The sequence below is a fragment of the Eurosta solidaginis genome, chromosome 5 (assembly GCF_040869045.1).
Source record: "Eurosta solidaginis isolate ZX-2024a chromosome 5, ASM4086904v1, whole genome shotgun sequence".
In the NCBI taxonomy this organism is placed as follows: Eukaryota; Metazoa; Arthropoda; class Insecta; order Diptera; family Tephritidae; genus Eurosta; species Eurosta solidaginis.
In genome coordinates this window covers 167,920,678-167,936,861 of record NC_090323.1, presented here as the reverse complement: position 1 = coordinate 167,936,861, position 16,184 = coordinate 167,920,678, and the positions used below count along the sequence as shown (strand labels likewise).

Below are 16,184 nucleotides of genomic sequence, written 5' to 3'. Positions count from 1 at the left end.
TCATTAATGGAGTTGAATGTTGCCGTAATTGACATATATACTGTAAAGATATTAAATTTTTTGTTAAAATTTGACTTTTAAAAAAAAAAATTTTTTAAAAGTGGACGTTGTCGTTCTCCGATTTTGCTAATTTTTATTAGGCATACATATAGTAATAGGAGTAACCTTGCTGCCAAACTTCATCATGATATCTTCAACGACTGCCAAATTACAGCTTGCAAAACTTTTAAATTACCTTCTTTTAAAAGTGGGCGGCGCCACGCCAATTGTCCAAAATTTTAGTAATTTTCTATTTTGCGTCATAAGTTCAACCTACCTACCAATTTTCATCACTTTATCCGTCTTTGGTAATGAATTATCGCACTTTTTCGGTTTTTCGAAATTTTCGATATCGAAAAAGTGGGCGTGGTTATAGTCCGATATCGTTGATTTTAAATAGCGATCTGAGATGAACCTACATACCAAATTTCATCAAGATATCTCAAAATTTACTCAAGTTATCGTGTTAACGGACAGACGGACGGACGGACGGACATGGCTCAATCAAATTTTTTTTCGATGCTGATGATTTTGATATATGGAAGTCTATATCTAGCTCGATTCCTTTATACCTGTACAACCAACCGTTATCCAATCAAAATTAATATACTCTGTGAGCTCTGCTCAACTGAGTATAAAAAATACAATAAAAATCCGTCTATTTTAACTTAATGAATTGAAATCACAATACATCTAAGATGGTGAATCGGAGTAATAACGTGTGTGAGGTGGGGACAATTCGTATTCATAGTATCCATAATTTACTGTCATTTTCAACAAAAGGTTGACCGTTTCATATCTATCGTTTGAGTGAAAATAATTTTCGATCCGTGACCGTGATTCCACTTTCAATCAGGGCCCGTAGTAATAAGGTATTTCGCGCACTGTTTAAAGTTCATATAATAATATATTAAGTCTTCGTAGCATAATCTGCCTTTAACCCCTGTGCAACGCGATTTAAACGTTTCCAATGGAGAAAATATGTAAGGCGCGGTAACCTCCGAAGAGATTTTATGCCGAGCTTCTCTTCCAATTTGCGTCGTGCTCCTTTTTAATTTGTTCTACAAATTGGCGGGACGGGACCTACTTGTTTTTATGCCGACTCTGAACGGCATCTGCGAGGCAGATGAGTTTTCACTGAGAGCTTTTCATGGCAGAAATACACTCGGAGTGCTTGTCAAACACTGCCGAGGGGCGACCCCTCTTAGAAAAATGTTCTTCAAATTGAAAAACCTTATTTCTAAAATGTTGATGTTGCTTTGGCCGGGGTGTGAACCCAGGGGATTCGGTGGGGTAGGCGGAGCACGCTACCATCACACCACGGTGGCCGTCATTTCCCATGAAAACCAAACCTTTCTCTTTCGTCTACATAGAGGAAACTAGGTTTTTACCCCTATGTGACACCCTTTAAGCCCACTTGCAAGTGGACCCTAACAGTCTATAATTAAAATAAGTAAAACTAAATGTAATATTTTCGATCTTGGTGTTATCGTTTAAAAGAGTCAAACTGCAAAAAATCGTTTATTTTAATAATAAAGACCACCCCAATAAACACACCTTGAAACATAGATAGAGATCTCAATTGGGTTAGTAAGGCTTAGATAAATATTTTGACTATAGAGTAGAAATGATTACACTTCTTTATTTTTTGAAATCAAGAAATACCTGATGGAATATTTCTCACAATATTTACATGTACGAGTAAGCTCAGTGAATAAGAGTACTCGACTGTAAAGCCGCAGACCTTGCCTAAAGATCCACAACATTGACAGTTATTTACTTACTTACTTAATTGGAGCTAACCGGTTTAACGGTTATGGCCGTCCAACAAGGCGCACCAGTCGCTCATTCAATCTGCCAACTGGCGTCAATGCGTCACACTAAGGGAATGTAAATCGTTTACCACTTGGCCCTTCCAGCAGAGTGGGAGCCGATCTCTTTCTCTACTTCCACGGCTGAGTTCGGATAAAAATACTTTCTTAGCCGGAGCGTCATCTTTCATTTCCATAACTTGGCCTAGCCAGCGTAGGGGCTGCGTTTTAATTCGCTGGACTATGTTGATGTCTGCGTAAAGCGGGGAGAGGTCAGTAAATCTTTCGAAGAACTTTTCGCTCGAGCACTCCTATAGCCGCTTCATCTGATGTTGGCATGGTTCAAACTTCTGCACCGTATAGCAGGCCGGGTACGATAAGATACTCGTAGAGAATGGTTTTCCATTTCCACGAGAGGACCTTATTTTTCAATTGCCTACCTAGTCCAAAGTAGCATTTATTGGAAAGGGTGACTCTTCTCTGGATTTCAGTGCTGATGATGTTGTTTGTGTTAATTCTGGTTCCCATATAAACGAAGTCTTTTACTATTTCGAAATTATGGCTGCCAACTTTGGTGGGGTGCTCTGGCAACTGACTCTTTGCTCATTGACAGCAGGTACTTCGTTCTGTCCTCATTCACCATCGAACACATCTTTTCCGCTTCTTTTTTCCAGTTTGGAGTAAGCAAAACTTACGGCGCTGGTATCGATGATATCGCTATCAGCAGTAAAGTTCTGCTGCTAGTATAGTTTACTTCATAAAATTAAGCAAAATACTTGGGCAGATTAAGGGAAGCTTTTCTGTGGCGCAAAATAAATCCCATTTTTTCTTCGTTTTCAGAAATTTTTTGGTTTTTTTGAGTTTAAAAAGTTGGTGATTGATTTTTTCAACGGGCACATTGTTATACTCATATATTTTAAACATGACTGGTTTGATAAATAGTGCCGTCTTTCTTGATGGTCTATTCCGTTGGCCGTTTGGAGTCCGTTATTGGCAAATACCTAGTACAAGGTGGAATTCTGGATATCTTAACAACGTTGCCACTTATTTTAAATTAAAAAAAAATTGCGAAACATTTCAATATTGGTATCATTTTATATCCGCTACCATCTCGAAAACACGGCTCATTGGATGAAAAATTTGTGTAAAGCACATTGGATCACACCTAAGCGTTGCTACCTAGAATGCTCTTGTAAAATTGTTTGCAGTGTAACATTTTCATTCAACCTTATTCTGAAAGAAATTTGTCAAATTCAAAAACATAAACTCAAAATTTCAATATATGCCGGGATACCTGTTACTAACGTTTATGTCTTAAAGGATTAACTGTAAACACACCCCAGCTGGACTAGCACCGGCAAAAGTTCAAATATTTTTGGCAGCAGGCCAAGTTTGGCTCACTTTTATTCCGTTTTCTACCTTATTTTCTTCCATTTTATTACTAATATTAAGTTTTTTAATTTTTTTAATGTCTATGCGATACGTGTTGCCAATGCGTAATCTGTTAACAGTTTTGCCAAACGTACCAGTATCAAACGGTAAATTTCAATATGTTTACTTATAAATAAAGTTAAAGAATTTTTTTTATAAGCACAATAGATAAAATTTGCATCAGAAAAGTTCTTTATTCATGCAAAATATGGTTAATATTTTTTTGTTTTAGCACAGCGTTATTGTCTTTATAGCAATTATAACTCTTACGCCTGCCAAAGCTTTTTCTTAATTTTTTGAAAAGCTGACTGGAATTTTTGTGAATGAATTTTGTGTGTGAAATACCAAAAACTGACCACATCATGGTTTATCATAGCTTTTAGTTGGGCACATTGTGTGTGTGTTGGTTTTGTTGGCACACACACGTTCAAGCAGTTGCGTGAGTTTTTTTGTGAATGAAAAAAAAAATTGCTTAATTTACATAATTTTATTGATTTTTAAAAGTTTTTTCCAATTGTTGATAGCCACAGCCGGTCTGAAAGGCTCGTTGACAGTTCGAACATTTGCCGGGGATTGAATTTGTTGTTGGCGTGTAGCTATTTGGCATTTGACCAGCATGCGTAGCCTATCGTCTGTGGCCCATTGGGTATTTCTTTTTCATTATTAGACACTAAAAATATATTCGGCATAAATTTATAAATAAACGAAAATATGTTTGTTGTTGTATCTAGCTATAAAAAAGTGTCAATTCAGCATAATGCCTCTGACACTATTTGCTTGTTCCTGGAGTGCGCCAAGCAGGAGGCATAGAAGCGAGTAATTTCCAAATTCTCTAAGGTTGTCCCAATTTTACCAAACCAAAAAAAAAAAAATAATAGAACTCACACTAATATCATCAAATTAAAACAACTAGGGTAAATCTCGGAACATTTCCTGCTCGCTCATATCGTCCCTCTCAGCCGAGTATAGTTACAGATACTAGCTCATAAAGAGATACGAAAAACACTAAACAATAGCGTTCGTTACTCATGTACGCATATAACTCGAGAACTGATGAGAGATTGAACCGACTTTAAATAACGTTTTGGTTTCGGCTTTGGTTCAGTTCTTCAAATATGTTGGCTGTGAGTTTTTTACTCCAACTTATGGCCATTTCGCTGGAGTAGTATTTTATCAAAGTATTTGGTTTAGTCATTAAAATTTATCTCTGTTTCGTTTCAGTCTCGTGTTTTCAAAGACTACTTTTCGTTTTGTTCCTCAAACTGATTTCCATTTTGTTATGATTCTCGTTTTTATAGATTTTTGATATCGTTTTTAGTCCAGCTCTTCAACCTTTAACACGATTCTAAAATTCGGGACAACATTTTTTTTTTTCTAATAAAACTTCGAACAGTACTCAAGCATCCTTATTTTTGGTTGTACTTTATGGTTTTAAAGGGACTTCCAAAAGTTGCTTTCACCCACTCCTCAAAATCTTTCCTCCTTTTCAACCCTCCCTTTCCCAATTTGTGTTGCAATAAGTCTGTCTCTTTTGGCCTACATCTACTCTCATTTCTTTTCCCTACTTCTATTCCTATATATCTTTATTTCCTCCTCCCGCTCTATATTGAACACTTACATGTCTCTAACGTTATTCTCCTCTCTTTCTTCCATATTCCGTTACCCTTTCCTTCTCCCTATTTAGGAGATTAAGGCCGAGATTATTGCGGCAGTTACTCACGAACGTACGTACCAAAAATGTGTCAGCTGACACGACCTATCTTATGAGTGTGCAATGTAAACGAAAACTCACCGACGTGCAACGCCCGTACGTACGTAGCCCGGAACGTAGAAATCAAAACAATTTTGATTTTTTCCGTAAGAACGTGTCAGCTGATCGCTCTCTCACTAGACAGAGTTGCCTAGTAAACTTTTGTGCGCTAATTTTTGACCGTTTGCAATTTTATGCAAAAACACCTAATTAAAGTTTGAAAAATTGTGAAAATAATTCGAAATAATTATGTAAAAGTGCTTATTATAAATATGTAATCTATTTATACTTATTTAATATGTATTCCGGCCTTTTACAATATCAAAAATTAAATTGGAAAAAGTTGATGTTTTCATAAGCATACATGTAAAATGGTCAATGGCAACAGTGCTTATCTGTAAACAATACACACACAAATATGTTATGTACATGTACACAGACGCACACATTGATTCCTACGGGCTTGAGAGTTCGGTCAAACGTGCTTCGTACGACAAACGTCCTTACGTACGGCACACGTCGGTGGGTAACTGCCGCATATCTTTGCATATGAGACGTGCTGCTATTCAACTTACCCACAACGTGTCGGGACGGGACCTACATAAACGCACGTGAAAGCACAACAAAACACACATCAAACGGTGTGGTTCAAGTTAGAGATACACGCCGCCGATAAACATCGCCGCCGCCGCTGATTTTGGTCGTTTTTCGCACGCCGCCGCCGAATGTCAAAAATATCGGCGGCGGCGTCCGGCGCGTTGCTATATTTTCTAATGGTTTAGGACTATTTAGGCCATTTATTGTTCATGTCGAAAATTGGTCGGATATGGTCGAAAGTGGTATCAACGGATGCGCATCACTGCCAGTTATAAGAAACTAATTGCTAAATTTAACTCTTTCTAATTGTTCAAAAGTTATTTTAAAAAAGAGGCCTTTTCGATGTCAGCTTAACACGGACTTTGCATCATCCAATTCGCTAAGTTATTAAAATAAAACATTAAAAGAAAAGTTATATAATAAATTTATATGCTCACTTTGCATATTTTTTTCAAAAAATTAATAATGAACAATGAATTCAAATAAAATGACCCAAGGCATATCAAATTGTTTTCAAATTGTCCTCAAGTTGTTTAAGAAAGCAAAATACCCAAAAAAGGTGCCGATTTAAAAAAAAAAATTATATTGCGATTGGATGAAAGAATAAGCAAAATCAGTGATTCAAAATCCTTTAGTAGGTTCTAGGGACATAAACACTCATTTGAAATGATTCTTACCTCATACATAAGTTGAAGATAGAAGGGTTTGAAAAATCACTTGACCTTATATTCAAACATCTGTTTTTTATTTGCAAAATTAAACAAAGCGTCTGAAATGTTAATTTTGATTTTCACACTTCATCCTTCAATACCCAAGTCATCCGGTTTGACATAAAGTTTGCGGCCCTATCCAAACTAGTCCCTTGGAGTGAATCGCATTGATTATAGCCTATCAACCAAGTTTAAATATCACCAACACGTTACGGCTCCTTTTACAAATGTGAATACGTAGGCACATATACATATTTACCAGGTGAGGCTTTGTCCTTCGCAAGAACACTGAGAGTGGTAGAGCAAAAGCTTTCCCAAGACAGTGGAACTAATGACCATGTGTGCTACTACCCTAACGTAGTGGACAGTCGAACTAGTCTGAAAACTGAAGCTATGCGGTCATCCATAATGAGCTCTTATATCATAAGGCCGGAAAACAGCAGTAAACATATTTCAACTTAAAATGGGTCGACTTTCATTTTAAAATATCGTTTTGATTTAAGGAAGACTATTGAAATCAATGATGTGAACACAAACGTCTGCAAACTTTGGTCTACATTTTAAAAATTTTATCCAAGGTCTTTGTAAAATTTTAATTATGTAGATGCGCCGAGGATTATACGATTTTCGCCCATTACGCAATGGCATCCACGTAGTTTGCTTATGATGTCTAAGGCGGTAACCTTCCCTAACGTTTCAAGGTGTTTCTCTGGTGTAGCTCGGCACCATATCGTAACAAAAGCATCCGTTAGAAAGTCTTCGGAGCTACACCTAGAGCTTCTAGGAAAATGACGTCGACGAAGGTATGAGTTCGAAGTCGCAGTCCTATAGCTTCTGTGCTAGCATATGGTGTGAAGGTCAGGAGGCGTGTTAGCAACTGGTGGTCGAGATTGGTACTGTTCGCACATCGGAAATTGTAGCTCTTAAAAACAGCCGAAAAAGCTGAAGGCACACTGTGCCACGAGATTCATGAGTATTAATAGACCATTAATAGCAACCGTAAGTCGCCTTTGTGCGTGACCGCCAAATAGCCACAAATGATTTAAAGAAATTGTGTTCGCAACGATTATTAGGAAACTACGCTTTGCGCGAGATATACAGACAAAAGTGTGGCTATTTTATGTATCTCTATTTCTTTTCAGCAGACGCAGCAGTACCAATTCCAAAGACCGGGGTTAGGTTCGAAGCCTCTCTGGAGTAAGTGAACGAGGGACGATCCCTCCGCAAGGGACCGTAGTGACCGAAATTGGCTTTTTCCAAAATTTAAGATTTTGATTTATAACATACATATATAGATATAGATTAAAAAATATCATCATTATTCATTGGCGCTTAATCCTGTTTCGTGATAGCTGACTACAATTGAGAGCACCAATGGAGGTCAAGTCTTCCTCTTCCTGCCCCTCCCAACTCAGTGGAGGTCTTGCCCTTCCTCTCAGTACAGGTATGGTGAGCGGCTTGAATTCTGTTTGTCGAGAGAGGGCTTTACTTTTCAATTGCCTACTCAGTCGAAAGCAGCACCAGACTAAAAAGCATGATTCTGGATTGATCTTAGAGAGAGCATAGGATATTTTTCGACTCTATTTCTTCGTGGCAAAAAAAATTATATTTTAGTTTTCATAAAACGTAAGACATTTTTATTGCTTCATTCGAATATTATTTTTTCGAACTAAGTATTACCTATTTTCGATTGTATTTCTTACAAAATTTATTTTTTTTTTACAGATAGCAACAAATTGTTTAATTTCGCTGCAAGCCATCACGACAACAAATGTATGTAAATATACATATATTCACTGACTGACCGCTGCTATTGGTTGGGGTTGGGGTCGTAAGAAGTGGGCTCGAACTCTTATGTAGTTGCATTTGTACGTAAGTAATGATTCGCGTATCTCAATTTTATTCATTTGGTTTTACTTTTAATATACCTTACACAATTCTATCATATACTTTATTGCAGCTGTTATTGGTTTTGAAAATCGTGCGCATATGTTAATTACCCCGAGGGGGTGTTGCTTTCGATGTTGCCAATTTTTACCATAAATATTAGTTAGGGGAATAAGAGTATTTGGCGGTTGTTGCTAATTTGATTATTTTTAGAATCTGCATTTTAGGGTTTACTTAATATAAAACACACTTTGTTTCGATGAAATTTTGTGAATTTAAAAAAATGGAAACTTAAAACAAAATTAAATATAAATGAAGCAAAAATAACAGTACCAGCAAAACTAAAAGTAAATCATTATAAAATAACACACAACCTTGAAAGATGTCAATTAAAGTAATTCTCATCGAATATATTTAGGAAGTGACCAAAAGTTCTGGCAAACGAGTGACATATTAAAACTCTGCTACAAAAAATTGGGTTCAAATGTTTGGGTGTTTTCGTAAGTTATTTGGAGTTCTTTCAGTGGGGTTGGTACTCGTTGGTACATGCGTAAATATGTATGCTACTATATATTTGATATAAACGTATTACCTGTGTGTGGAATAAACTCATTTAACAATTTCTTCAACGGATGATCACACTATAAGCAAACTTTGATATGCGTGCAAATTTCTTTGAACATACCTGCAAAGAAAGTAGTGAGAATTAGTATAACTCAAAAATATTTAGAAAGTTTAAAAAAAATCGATAACTATCAATAACGAGACATCGTTACCACAGAAACCGCTTAAATAGAAAAATTTTACATATGAACTTCCACGATTATCGGGCATTGCGTGGCGTTGGCTAGTTTTCATGGGTTGTTATAATATAATTTTGTCTTCTATTCAAGATTGGTTATGATCAGATTTCGTTCACTCCAAAAAGAAATGAACAATTTATTTTTGTGAAGATAAAATAAATTCCCATATCCAAAGAGTTAGGAGCGGCAATTTTTTTTGAGATGGTTTCAAAGAAAATTTGATATGATTATTCATGTATTGCACAGATACATTAAAGCCATATTTTCAATAAAAAAAAATCTAAAATAATTTGCAGGTAGTTCTCAAAGAAAGCACTATTATTCCTGGATCTATTTACATCAAGGGGTTATAAACCTCTTATTTGAATAACTGGTTGTTTGGAACATATACTTAATTAGCTTATTAGAATACGATCGTTTTAACGATTATGTCCGTAAAAGGATGAACCAAAAACTGCCCAATTATCTAAATGAGCACCAAGTGATCTCGAAAAAAGTCCGAAAATTATACAAAAATGGCAACAACGTGATCTGAAAACAATTCCGTAATTATTCTGAAACAATACCGAGATGATGCAAACATAGTCTAAAAATTTCACGAAACTATCTCAAACTTCTGAAACTATTGCAAAAACATTCCTTAAATGGCATCGCCTGATCGAGAAATTATAAGGACATAATATCCGTGTTTTTTTTTTGTTACATGTTTATAAATATATATTTGAGGGTAAAAAACGCTTATCATCACTTAGGTAATGTCATGGCAGAAATACACTCGGAGTGCTTGCCAAACACTGCCGAGGGGCGACCCCACTATGAAAAATTTTCTTCTTATTGAAAAAATGTATTTAAAAAATTTCGCTGTTGCTTTGCCCGGGCGGAAAATCCAGGATATTCGGTGTGGTAGGAGGAGCATGCTACCATCACACCACGGCGGCCGCCGCTACAAAACGGGTTGTATTTAATAGCACGCACCTTTTTTGGTCATATTGTATAACCTATAGCTGTATCGGTTGGGATAAATCGTGGACTCATACACGTTTCGGTCATAGAAGTGGATAATATTATAGGGACAAAATGGAGAGGCATATTTCAGCTGCAAATGAATACAATTCATACTGAAATTCAGCAGACTTATTTCTTATGCAACAGTTTCACAAGTGTAGTTAATGTTATGCACTTAGCAGAAAAAACATATATAATAATAAGATAATGTCCCAAAATGATTCTGAAGTAGCTCTGAAATTATTCCGAAACCAGTTCCGAAGTTAACTGAAACTATCCACAAAAAAAGTTCTCCAAAGAGTCACAAAGTGATCCCAAAAAGCTTGCGGAAATAGTCCTTGAACGTACCAAACCTACACAATATAAAAGTGTCTGCGTGGACGGCAGATGACACAGGGTACTGCTAAATGTCCCACAGTAATTTAGACCTCGATATAAATGACTTTAATACCAAATAGGCTAAAAGTTTAAATGATATTGTGGCGAATATTAGCATTTCGATACATCACTATGCTGGTAGTAAATATCAAATCTAAAAGCGAAGACAATATTTACATATATATAGCTAAATAAGCAATTATAAGGTACAACTGGGAGAGAAGGCGGTTCGCGAAAAATGTAGACCGTAGGAGAAATAGGCGAACGAGGCAACTGAGAGTATAAAAGCAGCGCAAGCGATTTAGTGAAGTACACGAGTATTTAATTGTGAAGGACTACCAAAATAGTGTATATAAAGAACATTTTGCTATATTAAATATTTGAGTTATTTTTTCGACAGTTAAGAGATTAGAACGTCGACATAATCTGCAAAAGAACATGTTTCCTAAATCTCGTGACAATATGAAAAACGAAATGAAATGGAAACAAGTAAGGAAGGCTAAGTTCGGGTGTAACCGAATATTACATACTCAGCTGAGAGCTTTGGAGACAAAATAAGGGAAAATCACCATGTAGGAAAATGGACCTAGGGTAACCCTGGAATGTGTTTGTATGACATTGGTATCAAATGGAAGGTATTAAAGAGTATTTTAAAAGGGAGTGGGCCATAGTTCTATAGGTGGACGCCATTTCGGGATATCGCCATAAAAGTGGAACAGGGGTGAATCTAGAATGTGCTTTTACGATATGGGAATCAAATTAAAGGCGTTAATGAGTATTTTAAAAGGTAGTGGGCCTTAGTTTTATAGGTGGACGCCTTTTCGAGATATCGCCATAAAGGTGGACCAGGAGTGACTCTAGAATTTGTTTGTACGATATGGATATCAAATTAAAGGTATTAATTAGGGTTTTAAAAGGGAGTGATCCTTAGTTGTACATGTGAAGGCGTTTTCGAGATATCGACCAAAATGTGGACCAAGATGACCAAGAACATCATCTATCGGGTACCGTTAATTTATTTTTATATGTAATACTACGAACAGTATTCCTGCCACGATTCCAAGGGCTTTTGATTTCGCTCTGCAGAACTTTTTAATTTTATTCTACTTAATATGGTAGGTGTCACACCCATTTTACAAAGTTTTTTTCTAAAGTTATATTTTGCGTCAATAAACCAATCGAATTACAATGTTTAATCCCTTTTTTCATATATGGTATAGAATTATGGAATTTTTTTCGTTTTTCGTAATTTTTGATATCGAAAAAGTGGGCGTGGTCATATTCGGATTTCGGCCATTTTATATTTGTATAAAAACTGGGCGTAGCTTCAACCGATTTTCACAGAAAATAATTACCGTCAAAGAATCTATGTTCCTGCCAAATTTCACAAGGATTGGTTAATTTTTGTTCGACTTATGGCATTAAACGTATTCTAGAAAAATTAAATGAAAAAGGGCGGAGGCACGCCAATTTGCAATTTTCTTTTATTATACTCAGTTGAGCAGAGCTCACAGAGTATATTAAGTTTGATTGGATAACGGTTGGTTGTACATATATAAAGGAATCGAGATAGATATAGACTTCCATATATCAAAATAATCAGGAACAAAAAAAAATTTGATTGAGCCATGTCCGTCCGTCCGTCCGTTAACACGATAACTTGAGTAAATTTTGAGGTATCTTGATGAAATTTGGTATGTAGATTCCTGAGCACACATCTCAGATCGCTATTTAAAATGAACGGTATCGGACTATAACCACGCCCACTTTTTCGATATCGAAAATTTCGAAAAATGAAAAAAATGCCATAATTCTATACCAAAAACAAAAAACCGAAAAATTGCGATAATTCATTACAAAAGAGAGATAAAGCGACGAAACTTGGTAGATGAGTTGAACTTATGACGCAGAATAGAAAATTAGTAAAATTTTGGACAATGGGCGTGGCACCGCCCACTTTTAAAAGAAGGTAATTTAAAATTTTTCCAAGCTGTAATTTGGCAGTCGTTGAATATCATGATGAAATTTGGCAGGAACGTTACTCCTATTACTATATGTACGCTTAATAAAAATTAGCAAAATCGGAGAAGGACCACGCCGACTTAAAAAAAAAATTTTTTAAAGTAAAATTTTAACAAAAAATTTAATATCTTTACAGTATATAAGTAAATTATGTCAACATTCAACTCCAGTAATGATATAGTGCAAGAGAATACAAAAATAAAAGAAAATTTCAAAATGGGCTCCGCCCTTTTTCATTTAATTTGTCTAGGATACTTTTAACGCCATAAGTCGAATAAAAATTAACCAATCCTTTTGAAATTTGACAGGGGCATAGATTTTATGACGATAACTCTTTTCTGTGAAAATGGGCGAAATCGGTTGATGCCACGCCCAGTTTTTATACACAGTCGTCCGTCTGTCCTTCCGCATGGCCGTTAACACGATAACTTGAGCAAAAATCGACATATCTTTAATGAACTTAGTTCACGTGCTTACTTGAACTCACTTTATCTTGGTATGATAAATGAACGAAATCCGACTATGACCACGCCCACTTTTTCGATATCGAAAATTACGAAAAATGAAAAAAATGCCATAATTCTATACCAAATACGAAAAAAGGGATGAAACATGGTAAGGTAATTGGATTGTTTTATTGAAGCGAATATAACTTTAGAAAAAACTTTATAAAATGATTGTGACACCTACCATATTAAGTAGAAGAAACTGGAAAAGTTCTGCAGGGCGAAATAAAAAACCCTTAAAATCTTGGCAGGTATTACATATATAAATAAATTAGCGGTATCCAACATATGATGTTCTGGGTCACCCTGGTCCACATTTTGGTCGATATCTGGAAAACGCCTTCACATATACAACTACCACCACTCCCTTTTAAAACTCTCATTAATACCTTTAATTTGATACCCATATCGTACAAACACATTCTAGAGTCACCCCTGGTCCACCTTTATGGCGATATCTCGAAAAGGCGTCGTCCACCTATAGAACTAAGGCCCACTCCCTTTTAAAATACTCATTAACTCCTTTCGTTTGATACCCATATTTCACAAACGAATTCTAGAGTCACCCCTGGCCCACCTTTATGGCGATATCTCGAAACGGCGTCCACCTATGGAACTAAGGATTACTCCCTTTTAAAATACTCATTAACACCTTTCTTTTGATACCCATATTGTACAAACAAATTCTAGAGTCACCCCTGGTCCACCTTTATGGCGATATTTCGAAAATGCGACCACCTATACAACAACCACCACTCCCTTTTAAAACCCTCATTAATAACTTTAATTTGATCCCCATATCGTACAAACACATTCTAGAGTCACCCCTGGTCCATCTTTATGGCGATATTTCGAAACGGCGTCCATCTATAGAACTAAGGCCCACTCCCTTTTAAAATACTCATTAACACCTTTCTTTTGATACCCTTATTGTACAAACAAATTCTAGAATCACCCCTGGTCCACCTTTATGGCGATATTTCGAAAATGCGACCACCTATACAACAACCACCACTCCCTTTTAAAACCCTCATTAATACCTTTAATTTGATCCCCATATCGTACAAACACATTCTAGAGTCACCCCTGGCCCACCTTTATGGCGATATCTCGAAACGGCGTCCACCTATGGAACTAAGGATTACTCCCTTTTAAAATACTCATTAACACCTTTCTTTTGATACCCATATTGTACAAACAAATTCTAGAGTCACCCCTGGTCCACCTTTATGGCGATATTTCGAAAATGCGACCACCTATACAACAACCACCACTCCCTTTTAAAACCCTCATTAATACCTTTAATTTGATCCCCATATCGTACAAACACATTCCAGAGTCACCCCTGGTCCACCTTTATGGCGATATTTCGAAACGGCGTCCACCTATAGAACTAAGGCCCACTCCATTTTAAAATACTCATTAACACCTTTCGTTTGATGCCCATATTGTACAAACAAATTCTAGTGTCACCCCTGGTCCACCTTTATGGCGATATCTCGAAACGGCGTCCACCTATTAACGAAGGCCCACTCCCTTTTAAAAATACTCATTAACATCTGTCATTTGATACCCATATCGTACTAACAAAGTCTAGAGTCACCCCTGGTCCGCCTTTATTGCGATACCTCGAAAAGGCGTCCACCTATAGAACTAAGGCCCACTCCCTTTTAAAATACTCATTAACACCTTTCTTTTGATACCCATATTGTACAAACACATTCTAGAGTCACCCCTGGTCCACCTTTATGGCGATATTTCGAAACGGCGTCCACCTATAGAACTAAGGCCCACTCCATTTTAAAATACTCATTAACACCTTTCGTTTGATGCCCATATTGTACAAACAAATTCTAGTGTCACCCCTGGTCCACCTTTATGGCGATATCTCGAAACGGCGTCCACCTATGGGACTAAGGATTACTCCCTTTTAAAATAGTTATTAACACCTTTCTTTTGATACCCATATTGTACAAACAAATTCTGGGGTCACCCCTGTTCCACCTTTGTGGCGATATCTCGAAACGGCGTCCACCTATGGAACTAAGGATAACACCCTTTTAAAATACTCATTAACACCTTTAATTTGATACCCATATCGTACAAACGCATTATAGAGTCAACCCTGATCCACCTTTATGGCTATATCCCTAAATGGCGTCCACCTATAGAAATATGGCCCACTCCCTCATAAAATACTCTTTAATGCCTTTCATTTGATACACATGTCATACAAACACATTCCAGGGTTTCCCTCGGTTCATTTTCCTACATGGTTATTTTCCCTGATGTTGTCACCATAGCTCTCAACTGAGTATGTAATGTTCGGTTACACCCGAACTTAATCTTCCTTACTCGTTTTTGTATTTTGTTGCACCATATAATTACGGGAGTTGAATGTTGACATAGTTTACTTATATAGATATTGTAAAGATAATCAAATTTTTGTTAAAATTTGACTTTTAAATTTTTTGTTTTTAAAGTGAGCGTGTTCTTCATCCGATTTAGCTAATTTTTATTTCGCACATATATAGTAATAGTAGTAACGTTTCTGCCAAATTTCATCATGTTATCTTCAACGTCTGTCAAATTACGGCTTATAAAACTTTAAAATTACCTTCTTTCAAAAGTGGGCGGTGCCACGCCCATTGTCCAAAACTTTACTAATTTTCTATTCTACGTCATAATGTCAACCTACCTACCAAGTTTCATCACTTTATCCGTCTTTGGTAATGAATTATCGCACTTTTTGGATTTTTCGATATGGAAAAAGTAGGCGTGGTTATAGTCCGATTTCGTTCATTTTAAATAGCGATCTGAGATGAGGAATCTACACACCAAATTTCATCAAGATACCTCAAAATTTACTCAAGTTATCGTGTTTACGTGCGGACGGACGGACGGACGGACATGGCTAAATATATTTCTTTTTTCGCCCAGATCATTTTGATATATAGAAGTCTATATCTATCTCGATTAGTTTATGCAGTTACGGATTGCCGTTATGCGTACAAAGTTGAGCTCTGCTCAGCTGAGTATAAAAACTGTCCTACTGTTAACTGCCCGAATTGCTGAAACCCAGATCAACTTCGTGGGACTCCCCATTTTCCAAAACCAAGTATCCATTACATTCTTACGGGGCGTTTATTCAAACTTTCAATATTAACATACATATGTATATGGAAGATAACTTAACACAGCTTTCCTTTTTTCTTTACTTTACGTTTTCTCAAACACCCATATGT

The 16,184-nt window shown here is 36.4% G+C and overlaps 2 protein-coding genes across 3 annotated transcripts in view; one reads left to right on the top strand and one right to left on the bottom strand.

Moving 5' to 3' along the window:
* Positions 1–8,337, top strand: part of LOC137233677 (uncharacterized) — a 304,557-nt gene extending 296,220 nt beyond the window's left edge. The window contains exons 4-5 of the transcript XR_010947532.1: positions 8,064–8,210; positions 8,299–8,337. The gene's annotated coding sequence lies outside the window, so the exon portion shown is untranslated. The remainder of the gene's footprint in view (positions 1–8,063; positions 8,211–8,298) is intronic.
* dar1 (dendritic arbor reduction 1) overlaps positions 1–16,184 on the bottom strand; it is a 506,171-nt gene that overhangs the window by 400,278 nt on the left and 89,709 nt on the right. The gene's annotated exons all lie outside the window — the stretch shown is intronic.